Source organism: Dipodomys merriami, unplaced genomic scaffold (assembly GCF_024711535.1).
Source record: "Dipodomys merriami isolate MVZ:Mamm:240054 unplaced genomic scaffold, mDipMer1.0.p SCAF_113, whole genome shotgun sequence".
Classification (NCBI taxonomy): Eukaryota; Metazoa; Chordata; class Mammalia; order Rodentia; family Heteromyidae; genus Dipodomys; species Dipodomys merriami.
This window is the reverse complement of record NW_027202416.1, coordinates 2466541-2490393: the sequence shown is the minus strand read 5'-3', so window position 1 is coordinate 2490393 and position 23853 is coordinate 2466541. Positions and strand designations below refer to the sequence as shown.

At 40.4% G+C, this 23853-nt stretch overlaps 1 pseudogene; it reads right to left on the bottom strand.

The window, feature by feature from the left end:
- The window catches only part of LOC138822613 (tubulin beta-2 chain-like), a 138463-nt pseudogene extending 122506 nt beyond the window's left edge, over positions 1 to 15957 (bottom strand).
- Positions 15958 to 23853: the final 7896 nt, after the last annotated feature.

The window sequence follows — 23853 nt, the reverse complement described above, 5'->3', positions numbered from 1 at the left end:
ACAAAATCTGAGAGAAAGTACAGTAATTCAAACTTTCAATTAACAAATGACCAGCCCATATGAGTGACCAAGATCACAAATGTCACAAAATTATTTTTAATACCCCTCTTCTAATGATTACTCCAAGATTTCAGTCCAGCATAAGTAGGCAAAAAAAATAGTTCCTAGAACGATAGATCCATAATTGGTCTACCAAGGCTAGGAAAACTTGACTTACAGGTCAAATATAATTCACAAAACCATTAATTGAGAAGATCGTTAATGCTTCAAAATACTGGTACTTCAGTAAAACTTGTTTCTGTAGAATAAAAATGTTATCAGTCTCAAACCAATGATAACCTACACTTAATCTCCTGAAAACATATTCCTTTTCAAATAATCTCTTAAAAATCACATTCACCAAAATAACATTTGACAAGTAGACAATATTGACATTACAAAATTTTTCAAGTTTAGGGTGCAAGTTACAATAGAGTTGTTTTATTTACCCAGCACTAACGCCAAACCGGTTCAACCATTCATTAAAGTTTAGAAATAGTACCACCCACCATTTGTGTTGTTCAGTAGGTGCCTTACAGAAATGTGTCAAATAGAAAAACCTCCCATAATTCAAACCCAAACACTAGCTAATAAAGTAAGTTTAATCACTTACTAAGGTACATTTTAAAAAGTCACAAATAGTTGCTTTATCATATGTTGTTTTATATTTTACCTATCAGTTTAACATAGTAAGAAATATGACTTAAAGTCATGAATATGGGTACTCATCAGAGATGTGACAAACATAAAATCTGTCTTCTATTTCTACCATATTCCTGTATAGTAGTAAATCGTAGTCTTCTTTTTCCAAAACTTATAGGTAGTAGAAAATATTATCCCATGTAAAATAAAATAATCACAAACCTTTTTCAAAGCCATTTATAAAATTTGGTAGTTAGGAATATATTCTAAGCCATTTTTAAACTTTCTTGTTGACTAAAGATTAATCTTACAAATGGATGAGAATAAAATCATGTCTAGGTGCTTCACGTCTCCAGTCTTGCAAATTGTTATTGCAGATTAATGAATTATGGAAATATAAGCTGACATCAGTTCAAGTGTACGAAGGATTGAAACTCCATGGATAGTATATAAACCTTTCAAAATATTAACAGTTTAACAGAATGACTATCAGGAAGTTGAAACCAGAGAGGAATAATAGTAAAGACAGAATGAATGAAAAATGGAACAAGGGGCAAGTACAGCTAGAATACTCAATGTACACATGTGATAAAGGAAGTGATAAATCTGAAATACATCTTGGAGAAGGGGTTGGTTGAGAATGATAGAAGGAGTCACTCTGATCCAGGAGCATTGGACAATTAGATGGACATATTTATTGTAATACACTTGCACAACCTTTTGAAATTTAATTAAAAAACACAACAAAAAACAAAAACACACAAAAATCATAACCAAACAGCAATCTCTAGAGAGGATGTATATGACCTCTCAAAATTTTAAATAGTTCATGAAGGGTAATCTTGGGAATAGCAAACAAAGCTGTTCAAAGAAGGCAGTTTGGGGTAGCAGAGAATTTTGAACAGATTTAAGTAGATTATCTAAGGTTGTGAATCACCTACATCTGCTGCAAATATTTTCTTCTGTGAGTTCTCTTTGTCTGCAATGGATACTCCAGTCCTCAGCCACACTTGATAGCTTGTGAAGATAGAATGGAAGAAACAAGATCAAGAATCCATTACTCCACTGTAGACAGAAGAGTCCTCTATGTTTTCTCTCATCTCTCTTCACTACTCTTTCTTCATACTTTTAAGTCAAGTGATTTTGAATTATATCTTTCATTCTTTGCTCTGGCAAAGTAATTAGCCAAACTAATTTCCTAAATATTATTTGCCATTTTTTTCTACCATGCTGTTTACTTGTCCAAGGGAGTCCATTAAGCTTCACCCTTGCATTTGGTTGCCACGAAAATCCAACATCTATGTTAATGAGGACAAACTCTAATGTAAAACTTTGTCTCCAAAAAACCGATCCAAGAAGCTGTGATCACAAATATTTAGCTATACTTTTTCTTTTACCTTGAAAGTCTTCTTGTGTCTAAAGTTCCACAAAAATAAGTACTCCACTACTTTTTGGTTCAATCATTTCTAACCTCAAAGATATATTTTGCTAACAAGATGCTTAGAGGAAACTGAAGTATACTCCACTTTTATGTTCTCTCTTAAGACTCTCCTTAGATACCATATCAGGATCAGTGAAGTTATTCTTTGCAAAATTATTTCAATAGATTATTTTTTCTTAGTCTTGCATTTGCTCAGCAAGATGTATGGAATAGAATAGAGTTAAATCATCCATACCTTGGGTAACAGTGTCTATTACAAAGGACAATGCTTCTATGTCCTAATTCTATGTCCTCCTCTTAGCTCTTCCCTGATTTCCAATTAAGCGCAGCTTCTTGACTTCAAGTCCAGTGAAGCTGAAAGACTATAAGATCTCCTCCCCACCCCACCCCGCTACATCTTCATGGTTTCTCTTTTAAAACTCTTTTAAGTTGCCTCATTTGGACGTAGAATTTATTTTCCTGTCCTCATTCAAACTGTTCTACATTGTAGTGAGCCAAATAGGCTCTGTAAAATCACTTTAGGTAGCAAAAATATTAAGACAATCTATATCAAAATTTTTGGCCTCCCTCCACTGCTGAAGTCAGTATGCTTAGATAGGGCTTCTAAGAACATTGTTTTCTTACCCTTTCCATTTTCTCAATTCTTTTCTGATCCCAAACTTTTTGGCTTATGTAATAAGAGAAGTCTTCACTACCTCATGTTAATAAGGATATTATTTTTTGTGAGCTACTTAGAAATGTGTAATCATTGGCGTAACCAATCAGATTTTTTTCTGTGTTTCAGTGCTTCACATGCAAAGACATTGTGGAAAGTGTTACAAACAGAAAAGTGTGAACCCAATACCTTCTTTCATTTTGAAGGGCCCTTTCTCCCTAAATATTTTGACCCAAATTATCTTTTTCAAAGAATAATTTGGGTAATTAAAGGTCAATTCACAAAATTTGATGTCTTAGTTTTCTTAAGAACTTTGAATTTCACACAGTGAGAGTATATTTCCTGGGTAAGGACAATTCTCAAGGGAACCTACAGGATTTACAGTAAGGTTTCTGATACCTGTCATAATTTTTAAACTCTTTTGAAATTCCTTTATCAGAATCACGTTTTCCCTAATCCTAATTCAACCTTTTCCATCAAAAACAGTAACATGTTGTTGATATGATATAGTGTCCATGCAACTATTATTTTCCAGTGGCTTTATGTGTATATATGAACATATAAGCTGATGCTGAGCAAAATGAACTCCAAGGTATGGAAACAGAGATTTTTTTGCAGTTGTTTTTAATGTACTATGTGATTTCTATTTTCTTTGGGTTTTCCACCTATGGTTTGGCATCAGCTGTATTTGATTTTGTGCCCTGTGTATTGTGTATACATTTACCTTAATTAGGGAAGGGAAGAGGAACAACAAAATTGCAAGACAAAGGACAAAGGGCAAGCCAATGCAATAACAATACTCAAAAGACAATATGTTGGAAATGTATATTAAAACTTGTGAGGAGTATTGAGGTGAAAGAAAACTGTAAGAAAAATGAAAGAGGGGGTAAAAGTTTGAAAAGTTATGTTTTCACTACCTTACAATTACTGTAACCCATTGTTCACCAATTTGACAATAAAATTAAATTAAAAAATAAGCTACATAAAAAATAATTTCACTGTATTGTTATAGTAAATATTATTTTATGTAGTAACTTTTTAAAAATCAATATTATTTGGCATCTAATTTGAATTGATTACTCCTTTTTTTATCAGAGAGTCATCAACTTGAATGTTATACAACTAGACAATATTTTCACAATAAACTTGACAATATTTTGAAAAAAGGGAAAATTTAGTACTTTCTCATACTAAAACTGAATGTTGTTTAATTCTATGGAAACCCATAACTTTTAAAAGTAAATGAGTTGTTAAGATGACAGAATATATGTGTTCCTCAAAATACCTATGACTAATAACTACTCATTTTCAAATTCTGAACATTCCATACCTAAGCGATTCAAAACAGTACCTGTTTGCATGTTATGTAATTTTGCAATAGATGCAGTTTCCAATGGAGTGTTACAGATTGAGAAGTCAACAGAAAAATAGCCACATTCTGGTAGAGGAAAAAATTATGAAGCATCTGTAATTAATTCTTCAAGAGTAAGCAAATTTTATCAGAGAAAGCTATAATTTCTATGAACCATCAATCCAAAGATTTATGCCATAAAGTCATCCTAGTCCAATAATTTCCAACTTGTAAAGTGCACCTTAATATTCCCTTAATTCACATCATGAATAGCTTATCTCTATTGTGAAAAAAATACTACACCTCTGATAATGTGATTCTCTCCTTCTTCTGGAAAGAATACTACAATTAACTGGGTTGCATCACTTTTCCCCCAGTAAGATTCTTGAGATCAGAACACTTGCAAATGTTATTTATATTTATACTTTTTTAAACTATCACAGATATTTAGGATGCTAAGGTCAGAAGATTATGGTTCAAATATCCAATAAACTCAGAAAAATTCAGACACAAGTGGCACTGAGATTGAAGTGGTAGCACACGAGCCTTGAGCATAAACAGGCTCAGAGACAGTTCCCAGGCCCAGATTTCAAGCCCTAGGACAAACCAATAAAACAAAAACAAACCCCAAATGTAGCATTTTTCTCATTGTATACAGAGGCACGTAATTAAGGAAATTGTTTCCTGTGTTACATATAGGTAGAAGAAAGAAGATGTCACACAATTATTCTCTTCATACAATGTTATACAAAACCCTCAAAAATTGCAATTTTTCTATATTTATAAATTAATATCAATTTGTTGGCAACTCTGTCTAGATTATTTACATTATCATTTTATACATGAATTGTTGGAATTTTCTATTAACTAAGATCTAATTATAACTCTCTTGAAAGCATATTCTAGGCAAATAGAATGCCAGAATCATTTGTGAATTTGTTAATTAAACCCTCTACTCAAAAAGAATTTTGTAGTATCCTATAAAATATGAAATTAGAAGCAAAACTAAAATATTTATGTTAACTCTAAATTCTAATTTAGCATGATCTACAAAGTCCTGCTTTAGATGAACTTTGAAATTTCTCTAGGCTTAAGATTTTGTAATCCTTCCTCATTTCTTTGGAATCCAACAGAATGATGCTTACTTACTTTTTCAAATTTTGGGTGGGAATCATGAGCCATTTTGAATCTAGGAATGTTCTGGAATGAAGAGAGCATTTAAAACAAAACTGAAGATTATATACGAGTTGCATTTCAATAGGAAACTTGACTTCTCAAAATATAATAACAAAATTAGCCCAAACTTCCAACTGTGTATTCCTTTCTTGTTGTTTGGTTTGTTTTATTAGACAAAATTATACTACCTGGTCCAGGAAATGTATCACTATTTAATTCCACTCTCTAATCTCCTGCCTTAGTCTGAGTGCTAGAATTCCAGGTTTGTATCACATTGCCCTGCCATGTTTGTTGGTTTATTTAATCTAGACATAGACTAGCAATTCTGAACTTCTCCAATGATATTATCCACTAGACAGACTGCTCAGAGTGTTTATGTACTATTTTAGAAGATCTTCTAACATTTGACACAGGATATGATCATTTTCAGATGCACCTGCTGGGATCTCTGATTCATTCGATCCCTTTAATAGTAATTACTTGACTCTCTTACTATCTCTCGTCCCTACCTATGTAATAGTCTCAAACTTTTTTGAAGAAAGTTCATGAGGACTTTCTAATATTAAAATTCATCTCTTAATTCTTACTCAGGACATATTTTCTATTGCTATTTTTAAACTTTTCTACATATTCTAAGAGTTGTTTCATTTGTGTATTTGTGTGTACACATATAAGTGCCTCTGTGTGTATGTGTATGTTTGTATGTATGTATGCAAAAGCCTCAAGCTCTTATTCATCAATCTTGCTCATGCCTGGTATTCCATCACCTGAGACATTCTTCCGATTCAGGTTTTGGCTGGTAGTGTGGCAAAGACTGTTCTGCCCAGGCTGCATGCAAACTGAAATTCCCAGACTGCTTTACATTCTTAGGTTTTATATCTCCAGAAGTATCAACTTTTAAACTACGAACATTTTTGTGAGTGAAAAGTCTAAGCTGTAGCCCACATTTTTAACTCAAAAATTCATATAAAGATAGATGAACATACACATTGCATATGCTGAGTGTACACTGTTAGAAATGTGATCTTAAGCTGCGTGGTGGAGAGATCTGGGGATTGGGGTTCAAAGCCAGCCCAGCTAGGAAAGTCCCAGAGACTTTTTTCTCCAATTAACTACAAGAAAACTGGAAGTGGCACTGTGGCTCAAGTGGTAGAGCAGTAGCCTTGAGCTGAATAGCAGAGGGACAGTGCCCAGGCCCAAAGATCAAGTGCCAAGACCAACAACAACAACAAAATGCAAGTAAAGGAAAGAAAAAGAAATGTGATCTTAGCCACTAGTTCATTGCCAGTATAATCCCTGCTCTCCCGAGATGGACTTGTTTTTCCAGTTAAGTCCATGCCCTTATATCTGACTTTCATTGGAACGAGAATTATTCTTCCATTCTATTTTTAAAAATTTGTGCGATTAGCAAACGTGATTGAGAAAGGGAAAGGCCTCATACTTCATATTCCACTTAGGAACACTCCCATAAATCTACATATTGGACTTGGCTTTATTGTTTCGATGTTGTCTTATTTGTAGTCTTCTATATTGTATTGAACCCTTATACTTAAACACAGAACTTCTCTTTCTCCTATTGTTGCAAATGTTTCTCTTACTGTTAATTCATGTGCACTAGGGAAATAACACACAGCAAATACACTCACAAAAAGAATGATCTGAGGACCTTCTTCCCATTTAAAATTTGGCTTAATTTGCAGAGCAATTATGAAGTTTGAACTAAATGTACTCATGGATAACATATTTATAAGCAATATAAATTTTATATTTTCTCTTTTACTAAGTTTTCTCTGAAACACCTATTACCTCATGTCCAAAAGTGTCCTTGTGTTATTTCAATGAAGACAGAAAACATTCATTAGACCTCAAGAAGCACCAATGATTGTTACTGGACTTTGTGGAAACTGATCCCAGGAGAGGAATTGAACACAGAGAAATGATAAAGTTCAAATTAACTTGTGCTTTCCTTTTTACTGTACAAGAAAAGAATCCCAAGGATTGAAGGAAACTCTGTCCCTTACTTTTTCCAGTGTGTTTTTTATTCATATAAACTTGTCTGTAAACTTCTAGTTGAGAGTATTACAAGAGATAATAATGTGCCATGTGAAGGCCAGCATAGAATAAAAGGAATTAACGTTGTTGTTTTTTTAGTTAGTTTGTATTTGTTTTTGCCAATTGTGGGGCCTAAAGTCTGGGCCTGGGCGCTCTCCCTCAGATCTTCATCTCAAGGATAGTGCTCTACCACTTGAACCACAGCACCATTTCTGACTTTTTCTGTTTATGTGGTACTGAGAAATCAGGGCCTCATGCATACAAGGCAAGCACTGTACCACTGAACCACATTCCCAGCCCCTAATAACATTGTTTTAAAGTTGTTCTACTGCAAAGAAACAAAGACATGGAGGTTTAAAAGTGTCTTATGTATGGATATTTCATCCCTGAGAAGATTCTCTTTTGGCAGGAGTCAGTTATCAATTCCTTTAGTCTGGTCCTGAGTTCTCCATAGCAATAAGGATTCCAAAAAAGCAGGATCTTGTGAATATGTTCAGCACAAGCAGCCTCTTCTCAGAGCAGTACTCCTTTAAGGACAGTCCCAAAGAAATATCTGGGGGTTGTTTTTGTTTGCTTGTTTGTTTAGTTTGTCCTGGTTCTGGGACATGAACCCAGGGGCTGGACCCTGTCCCTGAACAGTTGTCTTTCTTGCCCACCTATCCTCAAAGCTAGTACTCTACTGCTTGAGCCAAAACTCCACTTCCGGCTTTTTTTAGTGTTTATTTAGAGATAATAGTTTGACAGACTTTCCTGCCTGGATTAGCTTTGAAATAGGATAGTAAGAAAGCCAAGTGATATCGACAGTATGGACTTCTCTTTTGAAAAAAAAATATTAGATGAAGTTTATTATAAAGCTAATATTTGACAATTTTTAAAAGAAGAGAATATGCCCAGCAAAGAAGCCATAACTTAAATAACTCAGTGAAAGTAGGTGCACTGAATCATTTTGTAATTATTTTTTATGCTTGGAAAGATTACTATTGACCTTGTCATTCCTTTTGGGGAAACTGAAAGTCATATTTGCACTTTTTTGTGGGCGCTGTCCCTCACCTCTTCATCTCAAGTTGAGCACTCTACCACTTTAGCTACAGCACCAATTCCAGGTTTCCTGTGATTAATTGAAGATAAGTGTCTCATGGACTTTCCTGACAAGGCTTGCTTTGAACCACAATCCTCTGGTCTCATCCTTCTGAGTAGGTAGGATTACAGGCTTGAGCTACCAGCACCTGGCTCATATTTGCATTTATGTGTACTTAATGACACTATGTAGACAAAGAATGGAAATTTGAACCAAATGATGACATTGCAGCTTTTCAGAAAAATTGGGGTAGGAATAAATATGTCCTCATTTTTCCATGTTGTTATATTAATGACTCATGAGCTATGGGACTCTTACATTAGCATCCTCTGCCATCTGTGTAGGTGTTATTTAGGACTAGGCAATATTCATAGAGTAATATAGAAAGACAGGTTTTTAGAAAGCAAAGGAGATCAGGTATGAAAGAACAGCATAGAAGGAGATACATTTATCACACAGAGATCAAAAACTAGCCTAAGAGATTTACAATGTTAAAGGCAATGAGGTATAAACCTAGTTGATAACTAGTTCTTCAATAACCAAAAATATTTCTCTAGAACAGTTTCTGGTATATGTTAGTTACTATCATTTATTCCTTCCATCTGGAGTTATTCCTTCTCTTCTATCACAACTGTTAATTAGTCTCTGCCTTTTTAGTGCCATGACTGACCAGAAAGATTTCCAAATCTCACTTAGACTAGCCTTCTCTGTGATTACCAGTGACCACTCAAAAGCCTGGAATCTTTTAATTTCCAGAATTCATCTTCCCTTGACATCTAAGTACATTCCTGGCATTAACTGCAGTGATCTAATGAACAAAACATTTTTTTTCAACACAGTATCCTAATATAGGCAAAATGCATGAATTAGGGACTATTGTCAGGTATCAGTATGGAAGGAGCAATTATATATTCCAAGTATGTGTTCTTTATTTTGCATTTACTAACTGTTTTCTTTTGTTTTTGACAGTCCAGGGGGCTTAAACTCAGGACTAGGGAATTATTCCTGAGCTTGCTTTTTTTTCCCTCAAGGCTACCACTCTATCACTTGGGGCACAGCACCTCTTTCAGTGTTTTTCTGTGAGGAATTGAACCCAGACATTCAAGCAGGCTAGGCAATCACCACACCATGAAGTCACATTTCCAGAGACCTAAATGACTTTCTTATGATGGCATTATATTTTCATTCCATAACTATGTATCATAATTTTGGCCAGGTGCTAGAAAATAACATACAAAAAATACTAAGTCCAGTAAGGCTGGATGGACAATGAATAACCGTTATAGTTTAGCCAGGACACAGAGGGGCTTACCTCATGGAGCTGGTTCAACAGGCTGAGCAAGACAGCTCCTAACCCACAGTCTACCTCCAGAATGAGAGGGCCACCTTGGGTTCCAACCACATGGGGACGCTGGGCCACCTCCTCCAGCACACATTCAACCAGTTCCTGTGAGAGAGAGAAAAAAAGTCAGAATTAAACTTAAGCCGGGTGCCCATGGCTCAGACCTCTAATCCTAACTACACAGGGGGCTGAGATATGAGGATCATGGTTCACAGCCAGCCCGGGCAGGAACGTCTGTGAGACTCTTATCTCCAAAGAAGCACCAAAAAACTGTAAGCAGCTCTGTGGCTTAAGTAGTAGAGTGCTAGCGTTGATCTGAGGAGCTCGGGGACAGTGCCCAGGACCAGAGTTCAAGCCCCACGACTGACAAGAATTGGACTTCTCACCACAAGAAGTGGACTGAATAGCACCCATTGTCCTAGGGAGTATGGCAGAGAAGTCAGGCAGAGCTTCCTGTGAACTGGAGGTCATGAGTATGTCACCTGGCTTCTCCTTGCCTCAGTATCCCTAGCTGCAAAACTGAACACAGTGAAGGATCCTCTTCCTCATGGGGACAAGGTAAGGATAAAAGAGAGACATGTTTTGTTTCATAATCCCTCACCTATTCCACGATTAATAACAAGCCCCATGTGAGCCTTTTCCAGCTATCTTCCTTTCATTTTCATAGAATTGCCAGGAACCTTATCTAATGGCCGCTCCCTCTGTGCCCTGTGCCAGAGATCCCTCTGTATAAATCCCTTGTTTCCTCACAACTGTTCCAAGAGGAGACTGAGGTCCAAGAGTTGAAGCCTAACCCAGGGCTTACCCTGTGGTCAAGAATTGACTGCTGTGCACTAAGAGTTTGAGATAATCCATCTAAACCGATGACTGAACATGGTGCTACATGTCTACTATCCCAACTACAGAGGACCAGGCCTGGTGGAGCATGCCTGTCACAGATAGGAGTACCATGATCCAGCCCAGTCTGACCATATATTTAGTCTCTATTTTGGAAATGCCCAAGACAGAAAGGTTTGGCTCACATGGTGGAATACCTGACTGGCAAGCCTAAGGCCTTGAGTTCAAACCCTAATATACCAAAAAGAATCAGAGGCCCAGTGCCAGAGGATCATGCCTGTAATCCCAGCTACTCAGGAGTCTGAGATCTGAAGATCATAGGTCAAGATTTAAAAGAGGGTTGGCCTCAACCATCAGACATCATGATGAGAAGACCCGGAGTCTGACTTATGCTGGTGCACTCCATACTCGCAGGGTGCATATCCTTACTAATTGCTGGCCACACACTCTGTCCCCCTGGGAAACCACCCCCTGTGAGACGCACCCCCAGGTCCTACCAAGCTGCCACTGCCACCAACCAGGCCCAAGGGAGTAGAGAGCTCCAGGGCACACAAATCCCTTGGTCTTGTAATTTAAAGGTGATCAGTCTCCTTCAAGCACCTTACCCTTCCAGGCCCCTGGACCTCAGCCATGAAGCCCATGCACCCCCCCCTCCCCTCGCGAAGATAGCAGGAAAAGTTACCAAAAGGTTCGACCATCTTTGTTGTAACCCACTTCTACACACACACAAATCCAGACTGGTGACAGAAGACTTATCCATGCAGCACCTGAAATTTGCCAATTGATCACTCACCTGAGCACTGTCAGGATGTACAAGTAGAAAGATGTCCAGAGCCCTGCAGGGAGTCTCTCTGCATGATAAGCTTGACTATCTCGCTGGAACATCTCTCGAGGTTATTTATAGAATCTGGTCTTTTCATCCTGCCCCAAACAAAGACCAGGTAGCTGCTATGGACCACCTTTTCACATTGCCCTAAGCAAACATCTTGCAGCTGCTACGGCCAATGAAAAAGCTTCCTTATTCTAAGCATATAAATACCCCTGTGTGAAAAATAAAATTTGGCAGCTTGATCAGAATCCTTGTCTTGCTGTCCTTCTTCGTGTCTCTTGTCCCTTCATTCCTTCTCGCTTAGGTTCATTGCCCTGGTTGAAGTCCTGCGGGTCGGGACAACTGGCGCCCAACGTGGGGCACGAGCCTCTGACTAAGGAAGGAACGCCATCCTCTGGGAAAACTTGGCTAAGTACAGTCTGAGATCATGAGATCGCCTCGACAGACCCCGCCGAGAGACAGATCCAGGAGGAGAGTGGGGACGGCACATGGTGAGTGACCCACTATGGGACAAGCAACATCGTCACATGATCTATTTCTGTCAGACCTCAAGGAGGCCCTCAAGACATGGGGAACGTGGGTTAAGAAAAAGGATTTAGAATTATTTTTCTCATTCATAGAGGACTTGTAGGAATCATAGATGCAAAAAGATGGTGAAGAGTAGGAGATTGTTTAAAAGATTATTATGAAACCTTTGGTCCGGAAAAGGTTCCTGCTACCGCCTTTTCCTATTGGAATTTGATTAATGAAGTTTTGAAATGTTCTCTATTTGATAGTGGAATTTTAAAACTTGTAAAAGCAGGAGAAGAGGTTCTCCAAAATGCCTCTCGGCCCCCCACGGCTTGCCCATCAGTTGTATTAGATATGACTGCTGGTCAATTTATTGAAAATCCCTCCCTTTTGTGACCTGGCCTTTCAAGGGCCCACTGCCCCTCCAGATCCAGATTTTTTTCTTCCCGCCCTTTACCTAACCTGGCACCTTTATCCGAGACTCTTCAACATAAGCGAGAACACCTTCAACTTTTAAAAGAACTGTGGTCCCTTGATTATGAACTCCGCATACTGGCCTTGGCCGATACGCCAAAAACGCCTGATAAAATTAAGGTTAGATCAGGCCATCAATCAGTTCTCGCCTTTCCAGTAACTTGGAGCCAGACAGATAAGACCTCAGAGGGTGGGGAGGATGAATCAGAAGAAGAGGAAAAGGAGGATGAGGAACAGGATACTGGGGATGAAGAGGAACAACCCACCCAGGGAAAAGGCCAACAAGAGTATAAGAGGCTTAGGCTTCGGTTTGTTGAAAAGCTTAAAAATGCATGTGCCCAATATGGCCTGACTGCCCCATATATGTTAGCCTTGTTAGAAAACCAAAGTGCGTGCTGGTTCACCCCCAATGATTGGAAGTTTCTGGCCCGCGCCACCCTTAGTGGGGGTGATTTTGTTTTATGGAATGTGGACTTTAAGGAACAATGTAGAGAGACCGCGCAAAAAAATTTGGCAAAAACATCTTCAAAAACCTGGACCTATACTAAACTTTTGGGTAATGTGCCCTTTGATACCAATGTTAAACAGGCGCGCTTTCCTGCCGGACTTTTGGCACAAATTCAAAATGCTGGCCTTTATGCTTGGAAGCGTCTCCCTCAAAAGGGATCGGCTACTACTTCCCTGGCAAAAGTTAGACACGGGCCAGATGAACCCTACAGTGACTTTGTCTCGCGGCTTAACTTGGCTGCAGAAAGGCTTCTTGGGCCTAGTGAAAGTGAAAGTGCCTTTGTTAAACATCTTGCCTTTGAAAATGCTAATCCGGCATGTCAAGATGTCCTCCGACCACATAAAAACAAGGGTGACCTCTCTGAGTTCTTCAGGCTTTGTGCTGGAGTAGGAACTGCCCACCCCATGGGACTCGCCATGGGTGCTGCCTTTACCAAGCCCTTTCAAGGTTCAGTCCCCAGCTCACATACTTGCTTTAATTGTAAACAACCTGGTCACTTTGCGCGTGAATGTCCCTTCAGCAAACAAAGCCAAGGGGAAATGTCCTCCCAAGCTACAGGTAGACCACTCCCTACCACTCTTTGTCTTGTAGATCAAGAACAAGTGGCCCCAAGGTGGCTGCCAGAATGCTTGATAAAACAGGTTAATGGCTTACCACAACCCAGGGGAAACCTTCCCCCGAGGATGATGCCTTTTCTCTTGCAGATGCAGCTAGAACTCCAGACATGGACCATCCTGTTTGAATTTATTAAATAACAGATTAATATCTTGGCTTCTAAGCCCATACAGGTTCATCACCATCGCCTTGATATGGCAGACTGCGGCATTGAGATCTAGGATTTACCCCAGGCTTTTAATTAGTGTTTTGCCATGAGCTCGTTCCAGTGGGAAACAGCCCCCCTTTCTTTTCTTATTTAGAAAATCCTTCTCCTTATTCATAACTCCTGACCATTCAACGGGCAAGACCTATTGCCATAAGGGATAGGTTCGCCCCTCCTCCTATAGGCCCCTGCGCTTGGGGGAGGATGCACCTATGGGAGGAAGAAAAAAATGCTCAAATCAAGGGTGCAGTTAAGACTGCAGGGGGATCGATCCACGAGATCCCAAAACCCAAGACCGCTGAGTGGCAAGCTCTGGTGCATGAAGGTTGGCATGCATATCCACAAGCCATCTCCTCAAAAAACATGCCAAGGCCTGTAAAACTCCCCACCCAGAGTGAGGATGCTTGCTCGGAGCAGAGAAAAACCCTGGGCCCTTAGAGGAACAGAGCCTCTGTCACCCCCTCAAAAAGAGCAGCCAACAATTGATGGTCAATTTTCTAAATAACAAAGGGGGAGATGTCGGGAGCCCTGCAGGGAGTCTCTCTGCATGATAAGCTTGACTATCTCGCTGGAACATCTCTCAAGGTTATTTACAGAATCTGGTCTTTTCATCCTGCCCCAAACAAAGACCAGGTAGCTGCTATGGACCACCTTTTCACATTGCCCTAAGCAAACATCTTGCAGCTGCTACGGCCAATGAAAAAGCTTCCTTATTCTAAGCATATAAATACCCCTGTGTGAAAAATAAAATTTGGCAGCTTGATCAGAATCCTTGTCTTGCTGTCCTTCTTCGTGTCTCTTGTCCCTTCATTCCTTCTCGCTTAGGTTCATTGCCCTGGTTGAAGTCCTGTGGGTCGGGACAGAAAGATGATCTCTCTCTCATTCTCTCTCTCTCTCTCTCTCCCCTCTCTCTCTCTCTCTCTCTCTCTCTCTCTCTCTCTCTCTCTCTCTCTCTCTCTCTCTCTCTCTCTCTCTCTCCCTCTTTCTCTGTCTCTGTTTCTCTAATGCACACACACACACACACACACACACACACACACACACACACACGACTCAGAGCAGTGCCTCTGTTCATTCCTCATCTGGGACAATGTACAAGCTGGAGCATGGAGGTTCCCTTGAGACAACCAGGGGCTCCCACCCAAGGGGAGCACCACTCAAATGATGCAACACCACCCCGCCTCTCCGTTTCTCCAGGGTCAGATCCTTCCCCTTGGGAACAACCAGCCTTGACTCTACATTCACCAAAACCCTAGGCCAGGATGCTGGGTGAAGGAGTCCTGAGACAGGTGTCTCCTCAGAGCCTGGGGAAGAAAACTAGCAGAGGGTCATGTTGACCTCAGAAGGGTGTCTGACCAGGGGTGGGGCATTGTTGGTGAAATGGATGGAGTCCTGAGGCTACATACATCGATATACTCCTTCCTTCTGGCCTACATGCTTCTGGGCTAATTGGTGGATTCTTGGGGAGGACGAGGAGACCAAATGGACCAAGCATCAGAACATGCTGGCAGAGCTGGGAAAGGTGATGACCCTGTGAGAACTGTTGACAGCTGAGGGGTAGGGGAACAGGCCAGGTGTATGTATGTGTGTGGGGTTGGGGTTATTCCTCCCAGATATTCACCTTCTGCTTTGACCGCCAGCGCCCTTCACCTCCCTTCTGGGCTTTTCTGGGACCCTCTTCAGGTGAAAGGATGACCAAGCACAGAAGACAAGAGCTCACACAGCAAGGGGGGGGGTCTATCTTCTGTATCGAACAACCCCCATGCCCAGAAAAAAGGAAAAGACCTGAGAAGGCAGGTGTGGAGGTGCTGTTCCCCACCTTTGACTAAAGCCACCAAGTTCCCACTAGGGAGAGAAAGGGTGCAGATGCATGGCTCTGTAGCTCCCACTGCTCCAGGCCAGGGACGATGTGGTGCTCCCTTTTCACCCATCACTGCATCTGCCCTTTTCCTGGGACATTGGTCACTAGGGATGGGAGTGGGATCCCCGGGTTAACACCCACCCCCTACCCTTGGGGCGCATTAGTGGCAGAACCCTGGCTGGACTGTGGGGTGTGAGGGAGGTGCAAGTCCGTGACCTATGGGGGTGTCACCAGGTACCGGTGTTGCAGGGTGCAGGCTCACTGGGCGACCACTCACCTGTGCTGCTGGGAGAAGTTGTTGGTGGATGCTCCTGGTGGGGTGAGCAGCAATGGAGGGGGCATTGCAGACACTCAGGTCCAGAGCAGAGGACTAGGGGCCGGGACCAGGTCAGGGCTGCAAGCCTGCCAGCAGCTTGCCACCAACCGAGGTTTGAAATACAGTGCCTTGGAGGAAGCAGGGGAGGGGGCTGGGAAGCAGGAGGGCACATCAATTTCCTACTCCAAAGTAGCTTCAAGACTCTTGTTCACTACTCAGCCATCTCTACCTTCTTCAACTGCTGGTAGTGGTGACAACCAACCTAGGGAATCCCAGGGGGTACGAGGCAGCATGGAATGTGGGCGTGGCCACCATTCTTGTATTCCATTGGTCAGAAAGAAACATGAAAGAATGGTGGTGTGGCCAGAATCATGTGATGCAGGCAGCATGGGCAGAGTCAAGATGACAGCAACTCCCCCAGCCACTTTCCCAGGGAACTATGTCCAATTCAGTTGGGGACAAGAGGGTAACCTGCTTTAACCAGATGGCTGCACAGATTCTTGTGTGTGCCTATTTGTTGCCAGTCCCAAACCTTGAAATCAGGATCTGAGCACAGTCCATGAGCTGCTTTTGCTCAAGGCTAGCCCTCTACCACAAGAGCTACACGGCTCTTCTTCTGGCTTTGTTGGCACTGAAGTTGGACAGGGGTCTCAAGGACTTTCCTACTTAGGATAACTTTGATCCTCCCATCACAGCCTTGTAAGTAACAAGGAGGATTGCTGAGAGCCACTGGGCCTGCCTAATCACTGGTCTTGTTTATGTTCTTGGACAGACTGATGAGTTCCCTATCCTCAGGTTGAAGTGGTGGGAGCTGGAGCCCACTATTCGAATCCAGGTCCTGCCACCTCTAAATGGTAGGAGATCCTAAGAAACTTGTTCCTATCCATATGATTACCAATGTAATGTGATGTAAGTCATGATTGAACAGTTCTTGAATAATTCTAGGATAAAATGATACACAATTATATTATAAGACACTGATTGATTTTAATTAAAACTTTATTAAGCATTTAAACGATCACATTCATAAAATGGAGGCATAATGAAATACCTAAGAAATGGACCTTATATACTATAAAGGTGCCATTTTTTCTGCCAAGACTGGGATTGGAACTCATGGTCTGGGTAACTCTCTTGCACTGTGTGGGAAGGGGAAGATTTCCTCCTTGAAGTCAAGAAAATCAAGTCTGTTCCTTAAGCCTGAAATTGATCCCCACCACTAGAAAATATCCTACTCATGTACAATTTACATATATGATTTATATTTATATACATATGTTGACTCCATATTGCATTCAGTGGAGTTATTCATTTTATTTTTTGTTTTAATCATGTATTGACCGTTTATTTTATTGACTATTATGACACATAGAACATTGATTACATTGATTACATAGGACATAGGTCTGCATATGTATTCCACTTCATACCTGACACCCAGAAGATTCACAGTAAAGGAAAACATGTCACCATCAGATTCTTACTCCATGATTCATTGTTTGGGAGTGCTGGCATCTGAACTCATGGCCTACAAGGCCAAATTCATGAATGGTTGAGTGTCCACATGCCATCCTGGGGCAAATTGAGCAGTTCCTACGACCTAAGATTGAGCCCCAGGGATTGACAAAATAAGAACAGATTGACATGCAGGTGGCAGTATACTAATAAATATATATCTTTATACCATTCCAGAGATGTCTGTCCATTATTCACTTATATAGACTACATTTGTACCAATTCTTGGATATTTATTATACCTCCATGTAATTATTGTTATTGCTTTCATCTTTAAACTATTAATGAACTCTGTGTCTTGAAATTATTGTGTTCCTGTAATAGTTTTCTTTTAATGCTTCATAATATTAAATAAAATCAATCAGCCTCCTGAAATTATGCTGTCTAATTTTATAGAAGCATCATTCACAATCAACTCATTCAACCGTGACATTGATAACATTCCATTGTTATTCCTATTGATGAGAATAAGTCTCTTAGTATCTCCTGCCATTGGTTGTGTCAGGACAGGGATTCGAAATCAGGGCCTACATTGCCACGTGGGCCTATGGTTTTCCCGGTATTCTGCCAGTCTTCAGCAATGCAAGGTGAAGTACCCTTTGCAACAGTGTCATTTAGACCCAGGAGGTCACCGTGCAAAGGAAGAAAACATAAAAAGCTGTCTCACAGCATTTTTCTGTGCATTTTTTCCCTGCAAGGCCTGGGGGTTTAGGATCCCAGGAGCAGCTATGGGTCCAGTGGCTCCATCCCAGCCTTGAGTGATCAAAGATGAGGCAGAGTTGCCACGACCTGAGTTCAAGTGCCGTGCTGAGCATAAAATAAAATAAAATAAAAAATAAATTAGCTCTCTGGCTTGCAATTTGCACTGTTTATTCTGCACAGTTTTCGATTTGAACTCAGGGTCTGGGTACACCTGCAGCACTGTGGATGAAGCGGAATCTTACCATACTTGAAGATAAGAAAGTCAGGCCTATTCATTAGGCATGAATTCAAGCCCCAGCCCTGGAAAACATACTATTTATATACATTGTAAAGATAGGATTTATACTTACCTATAGATGTTCAGTCCATACATGTTTGGTGTGGTTGTTCCTTGTATTTTTTTATTCATCTATTTACCATTGATTTTATTTACTACGATGACACCCACTCCATTTATTACATTGATGATATACTATCACATAGCATCTAGATTTGTAGACATGTTCTCCATCATGCTTAACACCCAGGACTCTCAGAGAAAAGAAAAATAATTTTCACACTCAGTTTCTTACTTCATGATCCACTTGGTAATGCTGGGATCTGTCTCAGGGCCTAGCAGGACCAATTGGTGAATAGGTCAAGGTGAACAAACCAGCCTGTGAGTAACTAAGGAGCTTGGCCATTCCCAGGATCTGACATTGATCCTCAGGGTGCCCCACTATAGTCATAAATTCATTATTTAAACATAGGATCTATATTTACATACATGTGTGGACAGCATTTTGCATTCAGTGTACTTCTTATTTTGTGACTAATTCATGGAGGTATTGTGTATTTTATTGAGTTTGGTGACAGGTATAACTGTGCTGACATGGATAACAACCTGTTCCTATGGTTATAGGGTTGCCTATGCATTCTCCATCCTTGTTTAGACCCCGCATTTCACAGGAGAGGAAAACATGTGCAACGATTGCTTTCTGACATAAGGATGAATTTTTGTCAGTGCTGGGATTTTAACACAAGTCTGGGTAGCTCTGTGGCACAGTGGGGAAAGGGGAAGCTCACCATCCTTAAAGACTAGAATGTCAGTCCCAGTCCAGAGCCTAATTTGAAGCCCCAGCACAGGACAAAATAATAAACCAATCTTTTTTAAACATAGGATCTCTCTTTACCTACAGGTGTCGTATGCATCTTGCATTCAGTGTAGATTTTTTTATTTTTTATTTATTCATGGATATATTGTGTATATTATTGAGTATGGTGACAGATATAACTGTGCTGACCTGGACAACCTATTTCTATGGCTATAGAGTTGCCTATATAGCATTCTCCATCCTCTCTGAGACCCAGGACTTTCACAGGAAAGGAAAACAGGTAGATCGATTGGATTCTCACATCAGGATGAAACTTTTGGCTGTGCTAAGATTTGAAGTCAAGGCCTAGCAGACCCAATTGGTGAAAGGGTCATCGTGAGCACACCAGCCTGTGAGCCACTAAGGCGCTAGGTCATTCCCTAGACCTGAGATCGAGCCCTGGTGGGGGACAATATAGTCATAAATTCATAATTAAACCAAGGATCTATATTTCCATACATGGGTGGGCAGCATCTTGCATTTGGTGTAGTCATTCTCTTTATTTTGTCTCTTATTCATTGATATATTGTGCATTTTTTTGAGTATAAGATGACAGATATAACTGTGGTGACCTGGATGACAACCTAGTCCCATGAGTATAGAGTTGCTTATACATTCTCCATTCTACTTGAGACCCAGAACTTGCACCTGTTTTCCTGTAAACAGGTGCAATGACTGGCTTCTCACATCAGGGTGAATTTTTGGCAGTGCTGGGATTCACACTCGGGGCCTAGGAGACCCAACTGCCCAATGAGTCTACGTGAGCACACCAGCCTGTGAACCACTAAGGCGCTGGTCTGTTCCCAGGAGCTGAGATCGAGCCCTAGGGAGGCCACAAGAGTCCTCAATTCATCATTGAAACATGGGATGTATATTCACATCTGTGTTTGGACTGCATCGTGCCTTTAGTGTAGTTATTCTCTATTTTGTATGCTATTCATGGATATATTGTGTATTTTCTTGAGTATATGGTGACAGGTATAACTCGGCTGACGTGGATGACACCCTATTCCCATGGCCACAGGGTGGCCCATGCACTCTCCATCCTAGCTGAGACCCAGGACTTAAACAGGAAAGGAAAACAGGTGCAACGATTGGCTTCTGACATCAGTATGAATATTTTGGCAGGCTGGGATCTGAACTCGGGGCCTAGCAAGCCCAATTGGCAAATGGGTCCATATGAGCACAGCAGCCTGTGAACCACCAAGGAGCTAGGCCATTCCCAGGACCTGAGTTTGAGTCACTGGGGAGGGAGAAGGAGAGCACAATAGTCATCCATTCATAAGCTGAATTTAGTATGCAAATAAGTACATATTTGTATAGAGTAGGAGAGAAGGCGACCTGTGATGGAATCCAATCTACCGTGTGACTTCCGATTTTTGGATCTTTCCTGATGCCTTCATTTCATGACTGTGATGATTATTGTCATGCTTCATCAACTCTTCATTACAAATAATTGATATCTCATGAGTCTTGCCTATCATTTTCTACTCCCATCATGCACAAACTACTCATTCAAGGATGATAACAGTTGCATCCCATGGCTCTTTCTAGGTCCAGAAACGAGAATCCCAGGATATCCTGCCATTCCCTCCTCCTAGGGGGGCTGAATTCAAGCCTCAGTCCTGGAAAACATACTCCTTATATACCTTTTAAAGAAAGGATTTCTACTTCCATACAGATGTTCAGTCCATATCATGTATGGTGTAGTTATTTATTTTATTTCTTGTTTTATTCATTTATTTACCATTTGTTTTATTGACTCTGATGACACCTATAACATTTATTATATTGTTTACATCCTATCACATAGCATCTAGATTTGTAGATGTGTTCTCCATCATGCATGGTATTGCTAGGATCTGAACGCAGGACCTAGCAGGCCGAATTCATGAATGGGTGAGTGTGAGCATGGCATCCTCTAGCCAATGAAGCTGTCAGGTGGTTACTAGGCGCTAGTTTGTGCCCCAGGTTTGGCCAAAACAGCGATAAATCGATAGGCAGATGGTGGTATACAAATAAATAAACATTGGTAAACAGTGCCAGAGCCTTCTATGACTGAATGACACCTACTACTTTCCTACCAACTCTTAGGTATTTATTTTTCCACGATTAAAGGAATATTATTCTTTTCATGCTTAATAAACTATTAGGATCAATCAGCAACCTAGGATTATTGCATCCAATTTTAGACTCAATTTGTGCATGAACTACTCTTTCAATTGGCATTCATATGCAAAGGAACAAGTCCCTTGCATTCTTCTACCATTATTAGGTGTCAGGACTGGGTTTGAACCAAGAGCCTATGTTGACAGGTTGGCCTATGGTTTCCCTGATAGCCCGCCAGCTTTCAGCAATGGCAGGTCAGCTCCACTTTGCAACCAGGTAATTAAGACCCAGGATAGTCACCTTGCAAAGAAAAAAATCCTAAAACCCTCCAGCTCTCTGCAGCTCACCACTTTTTGTGCTTTCCAGCTTTTTTTTTTCTTCCTGGAATCCCTCTGGGCCTTGGATCCCCCAATCGAATATGGATCCAGATGCTGCACCCCAGCCTAGGGTGATCGAAGCTAAGGCAGACTTCCACGATATGAGTTCAAGCCCCATTGTTGGTCAAAAAAAAAAAAAACAAATAAAAATTAATTAATTAATTAATTAAATAAAAAAATAAAGCTCACTTGTTTGGAATTTCTGCCAGTTTTATTTCCTAGCCTGGGATTTGAACTCAGGGTCTTGGTAAATCTGTAGCAATGTGTGGGAAGGTGCAGTGTTGTCACTACTTGAATTCAAACCCTGTGCCAAGCCAAAAATAAAAAAATATAAGCCACTGACCGGGGCAGTGAGAGTAGTTGTGGAGATGGTAGATAAGGTATGGTAGGGGGAAAACAAAGGAAGAAGCAACAATGCTCAATAGGAAATGTACTCATTACCTTGCTCATGTAACTGTAACCCCTCTGTCCAACATTTATACAATAAAAATGTACAAAAAATGAAACAATATATTTCTCAGAGAAGCACTTTAGGGGTAAAGGAAGGATGTCTGAATAACTGTACAAAATTCGCCACTGCATTTTTGTTTAATGCTCAGTATGAAACTGAATAAACATAACTGCTTCCATTAAAAAAAATTAAGTCTCAGTCTTGGAACTGGTGCCAGTATTTCTGCTATTGCTGGGATTTGATCTCACTGTCCAGGTAACTCTTTTGCACCATAGGTGAAGGCAAATCTCACTGTCCTTGAGGAAAAGAAATTCAGGCTAGAGTTCCCAGGGCCTGAATGAAGGCCCTGCAATGGAAACACTATTTCTATACATGTGTAATATATGATATATACTTGCATATGTATGTTTATTACATATTATGATACTATTGATTTTGTATTTTATTTTTATTTGATTCATTAATTTATTGTTTTATTATTATACACATAATATTTATTACATTTTGAACATAGATTATAAAATTATACACAATAATTTAGGACATTAACTCATTTTTCATTAATATTTTATTAAGTGTTGAAACATGATACATAATTAAATGGAGGCATTTGTCACAGTCTTCACATGTTTAGAGTCTCACTCAAGTATGAGCTGTGTTTTACCTTTGCACACCTTACTATAGTGATCTCTTTAGATGATTTATAGTCAGAAGCCTTTTCTTGAGGATAGGCAAGTTGAGGGATAAAATTGTAAGGGTGGGGCAAGAAATGTGGCTTAGTGTTAAAGAGCTCACTCAGCTTGCATGAATGCCAGGGTTTTAATCCTCAGTGCCACATACTCAGAAAAAGCCAGAAGCTGTGGAGGGGCTCAAGTGGTAGAGCACTAGCCTTGAGGAAAAGAAGCCCCAAGACTGTCAAAAACAATAGGCCAGATGCCAGTGGCTCACACTTGGAACTCTAGCTTCTCTGGAGGCTGAGATCTGAAGACCACCGTTCAAAGTCAGCCTAGACAAGGAAAGCCTGTTAGACTGTTATCTCCAATGAACCACCAAAAAACCCACGTGGCACTGTGGATCAAGTGGTACAGTGTTCGCCTTGCTCAGGAAAAGTCCCTAGACTTGATTCAATTCACACAACTAGAAAAAAGTAAGGGTTAATCAAAGTACTTTTTCTATTTGCTAATTAGGAGAACATTCTCTGGAAAATGAACGCTGATATATAGCAGAATTGAAATCAGAGCTCAAGGTTCAAGTGTAGCAGATCCATAAACCCAGCCTCTCAGACTCTAGCATTATAACCTTGTGTCCTACAGGGTTCTGAAAGGTCAAATGAAAGGTCAAAGACATAATATGCTCCCCAAGCCCTTTGTGATGAGCAGTTGACTTGTATTGTCGATGTCATTACACTTCTGAACCCAGCAGAACAGCAGTGGCTCACACCCATCACCTAGCTCAGGAGGCTGAGATCTGAGGATCACAGGGTGAAGCCAGCTAGGGCAGAAAAGTCTAGGACAATCTAACTTCCACTTTGGAAAGTGAGAAGCGTGAGATATATATAACCAGATAGACCTGTATTTGCCATTTTGTATTAGACCAGTATTTACCATTTTGTACTTTCTTTAACTTGCCTTTCTG